We start from the raw sequence: 5,052 nt of genomic DNA on the forward strand, positions 1-5,052 counted from the left end.
TCTGCTTGAGGCTATTCCATGGATTGTGGAATGGTTAACATTTCACAGTCTGGGAATGATAATCCTGCTCCACTAGTGTTAAATAGGCAGGAAACTTTGGGTCCAGTAATTTTGTTCTCAAACAAGTAGAAACACATGTTGTAAGAAAAGATTGTTATCAATCATTTTATTTTCTTGTCAACCTTCACCTATTTTGACTTTGTGAATCATACACAATTACCATTTTTACTGAGGTCAGTGTCTAATGAGCAGATCAACTAAAGCTAATGAGTAGCCAAGGAAAACTGTTCCCAATTTTTAACTTTTAAATTAAATGTATTGAATGGTTGCCTAAATAAAAAATCAGTTTGATGGATTTTTGTTCAGTGAGTTCTTGAACGAACTTCCCTCTTCACTAAATGTTATCCAGCCCTTGCGCAACTTATGGTGAAAATGGTTCTTCGTGTTGCTTAATCATTTGTTTCAATATCGTGCATGTCAACACCACAGTGAAAATGTGTAGGAAGGAACTGCAGATGCTGGTTTAAAACAAGGACAGACACAAAAAGCTGGAGCAACTCAGTGGGCCATGCTAGGCAGCACCTCTGGAAAAAAGGAATAGGTGATGTTTCGGGTCAAGACCCTTCTTCAGACTGAGAGTCATAGGAAAGGGTAAAGAGAGATATAGAGGTCTGCAGATGTGACACTTATTTTAAAGATATTGATGCACGTCTGGTGTTCTGTAATTCATTTTGTGTGAAAATTATTCCAAGACTGCCTGGTTGGTCACCGCAAAGGTAAAACCTGCTGTGCTCTGGATTCGATTTCAAGCAGATTTCTAGCTTAGGTTTCAAGCAGTCTGAGATTGATTTGTTTATAAATAGTTTGCAAGTAATACAAGACTGATCAATGCACAGACTCAATCAAGCAATGAATGTAATCCAGTTAAATATGAATCCAAATTATCCCAGGAAGCTATATTCCCCATGCAGTGACATTAAAAAAAAGTTAATGGCAAAAGATTTTTAACGTTCATCCTTTATGGTATAACTCTACCGGCATGGTGGCGCAGTGGTAGAGTTGCTGCCTTACAGCACCAGAGATCCAGGTTCAAACCTGGTGGAGCTGGCTTAAGTTGTTTATTCCTTGCCTTAATTACAATGTTTGCTATGTTCCAAAGAACTAAAGAGTGGCAAATATGAATGCCCATTTTTTTAAGGCAACAAACTACTATGCACGATTACAGACCTGAAGTTTCAGCATCTTTATTGATATATAGTCTTAAATTAAAAATGTACTTGGTTCACATCTAGAGGAAATAAAAATAGAAGTGGGTCCCACAGATCACAAAAGAGCAAATTGCATTGACAACTCAGACAGCTTCCTTTTGAAGTCAACAAACATCATAAATACCAGAAAATTGGCAAATATTAGCTGAGAAATATGATCTATTAGCACATGTTTTTAAGCACAATTTGCACATGAAAGCTATTTTCCATGGGTTAGATCATGCCAGTGATTAGTTCTGGGGCAATTTTCCCTCTTTGGGACAATGGCCCAGACACTTGCATGCATGATTGCGTGACTGGTGTTTTCTCAACATCAGTCATGCAACTAATGATATATTTGGATGCATTGCAAGTGTTTCCATGATTAATGAAGTAAGTTGATGGATGAAGTACAACCCAGGACCGAATTCCAGTGGATCAGCAGAGAATAAAAAATTAAGGGAACATTACTATTTAGCTCACTGTCTCTGCCAGACTCATACATATTCAAATGCATCACTGTGCAGTCCCCGATGACCACTGTCTTTCTTTCATGCACCTCAGCGCAGGATAACGTGTTGTCCAATAGGCTGATCAGAAGGCAGGGATAACGGTTCACTGGATGATCCAAAAGGGGGTGACGGCTGGTGGTCCTGTAGCAGTCGGGGGCTCACCTGGGTCGGGCACTGCTCCTGAAGACTGACCGCACAGACTACACTGGACTTTGAAAATGGCGCCAAAAGCTGGCAGCTCTTGCATGCAGTCTCAATGAGCTATTTCTATGCGCTTTGTATTTTGCGAAGGTATGGCAATACTTTACTGAACTGTATGCAACAAAAGAATGTCACTGTACATCTGTGAATGTGATCGTAAAGAACCAGGGAACCATTGAGGCATGGCACAGGGCTGTGCCATGGCAATGAATTATATTAATGCCAGTTATACCCACAAGAGATTCCTGCTTTCCATCTGCCCTGCATTTTCCCATTCCTCCAAGGCAGTCTTTTTTTGTTGCTCTGTTGTTGTCATGTGGAGAGGCACTATAGAGTCTAATCGCCCTCCATGGGTTAGCATACCAATGAAGGATGAACTTGAAGATGCGTGGATGTTAGTGCGATATGTAGTAAATGCAGATCCCTCCAGATTTTACATCTATTACATGGACTTTAAAATTAGGAAATTATATGGTAGATGACCAGACGGTATAGAATAAGTGAGAAAATAGAGGGATTAAATAAGGATAACTAACAGCAGATTATTATGTTTGAGAGCAATTTTTCACACATTGGATTCTGTTTTGAAGGTATTTGTTTTCAAAGTTTCTGGAAATTATGTTGACACCAGCCCAGTGAAAGTAGGGTCAAAATTGGCCAATAGGTCTCAAATTGAAATTTTACTTCGGAGTCACGTGAGTGACTTCGTGAAGAACCCCGCTTCCACGCATGCGTGTCATATCGCTACACGCATTGCAACGAGTCACACAGGGGGGAACGGCGTTCCCCAAGCGGGAGAATTTGAAAGTCGGGAACAGCAGGTAAGAGACTCTGCGTTCCTTTTTGCTACTTACTTTTAGGAGGCTGCGGAAAGCTTGCGGGGAGACCCGTGGAAGGCGAGCAGCCGGCAGCAGTAACGGCACGAGTTTCCCTGGAGGGGAACAACCTGTGCCCGACTTTGCTCCCGCACCGGCAAAATGCACTTCTCGGCCGGGCGGGAAGCAAAGCAAAGGGGGGGTCCCTATGCCAGTCTCAAACGAGACTGGCTTGGGAGCAGTCGCTAGCAGCCAGCGCAGAGGCTGCGGGACAGACAGCACGGACCAGCGCTGTAAGAACGGGACGTTTGGGCCGGTAACCTTCTTCAAAAGGTAAGCACCGGGTCCAGGGGATCCATAGGAACAGCCGGGTTTACCGGCTGCGGAACTGCCGCGTAGGACCAGGCCCGTGAACACCGGGGTCGGTCCAAGCGGCTCGAACCCGACACAGGGAACGACGGTCACCAGCGGGAGAAGGAAAGTCGGGAACAGCAGGTAAGAGACCCTGCGTTTCCTTCAACTTACCTTCTAGGTGCAGACATGGACCGGGTCCATGTAAGCTGCAGAAGGCCGGCGGGAGAACCGCGGAGGAGCGGCAGCAGCAGCAGCAGCGGCAGTCGGCAGCGGCAGTGGCAGCCGGCAGCTGCAGGAGCACTGACAGCTGCAGGAGCACAGGCAGCTGCAGGAGCACAGGCAGCTGCACAGGAGCACAGGCAGCGGCAGGAGCACTGGCAGCGGCAGGAGCATCTGGCAACGGCAGGAGCAGCATGGGCACATCGATTCCCGGAGAGGGAAAACACCTGTGCCCAACTTCGCTCCAGCACGGTGAGAAAGTTCATTTCTCGGCAGCAAAGGACTTTACAGTTGACTGGCTGCAATCTACTACAAGGGACCAGTATGTGAGTACCAGGGTCGGTCCCAGCGGGGTTTTAGTTACAATAATCGCTTCTCGGCCTTTTGGCTAAGATCAAGTGTAGTATCTGTTCTTATCAGTTTAATATCTGATACATCCCTTATCTAGGGACCATATATTAAATAAAAACTATAGTAGCTGTTATCATCAGTTTTAATGTCTTATATGTCCCTTATCTAAGGACCATATAAGTAGGAGTGCCCAGAATTGAGGGCATTAGAGTGGGGTTGACCGGCTGCAACGACCACAAGGGACCAGTACCGTCAGTACGGGGGTCGGTCCCAGGGGTCTAAGATAAAGGAGCAGCCAGGAGTGCTGAGAGCGTTGGAGCCGGGTTAAAGGAATAGATGGAAGCAGCTGTGCCAGTTATCCTCCACACCGGCCATATCCACTCCACGGAAGAAAGGACAAAACTGGAGAAGGAGGACCGTGGAACAGCGGGCAGCCAGCAGTAGCCAGCGGCACTTGGATCATCCGTAGTGGGATCAGTTGTGCCCGATGTCGGCCCTGCACCGGCCAGATCCATGTGGCCGAGCGGTAAGGCTAGACACAAATCAAACAAGGTAGTGGACTCGGAAGGGTCCGACTTTGCATAAAACCGCCGGAAACCAGCGCCCGAGAGGGCTGGAGCGGGAAGAAGCGGTGTATGGAGCCTTGCTCCAACGTGATAAACCCACAGCAGTACCTCTTTGAGGGCTGCACAATGCTTCTACCCCATCAGAGGGGAGCACTGTGGGTCAGTTCTGGGTTGACTTGCAAGAGGGGTCCGCAGAACAAAAGACAAGTGGGCAGCAGTTAAGCCCCACATGGGTACCCCGTGTGGGACCCTAGAGATCTCTAACTCTATAAAAAAGAGCAGGCAGGACCCTGATGGGCCAGAGCCTGGTAATACAGCGTCCCATGATCCTAACACAGCAGGGACTCTGCTGGACATGGTGGCTGATTACTTTAGCCAAGTCAAACATGGGTAGACTTGGATCCAGGATGGCAATAGTATTACTATATGTCTGGCCACAAATGCCAACAAGGAAAATTTACAAACACTGGCCAGACATCTGCCACCTGGCAACGGTGAGGCATTACAGGTGCCCAGTGTAAACCAATGCATTTGGTAGCATATGGGGACGAACATCAGGAACCAGGACCTCAAGATCCAGAGAACCTTAAAGGGATTGACGGAAGGCATCATAGCATACACCCGCACCCTGGACTAAACGTAGGTAACCAAAGACCATCAAGACGCACTAGATCTGTTTAATAATATGCAATATGACCTGAACTACACGTGGAAGGCGGCCATTCAGCCAGCACTAGGACCCCAAAAATGCTACCATTTGCAAACAAAGAACCGTGTGTGGACTAAG

The 5,052-nt window shown here is 46.7% G+C and overlaps 1 pseudogene; it reads left to right on the forward strand.

The window, feature by feature from the left end:
• Window positions 1–3,716: 3,716 nt before the first annotated feature.
• On the forward strand, window positions 3,717–3,822 carry LOC129705521 (U2 spliceosomal RNA; annotated as a pseudogene).
• The last annotated feature ends 1,230 nt before the right edge of the window (window positions 3,823–5,052 follow it).

The sequence above is a fragment of the Leucoraja erinacea genome, chromosome 17, assembly GCF_028641065.1.
Source record: "Leucoraja erinacea ecotype New England chromosome 17, Leri_hhj_1, whole genome shotgun sequence".
NCBI lineage: Eukaryota > Metazoa > Chordata > Chondrichthyes > Rajiformes > Rajidae > Leucoraja > Leucoraja erinaceus.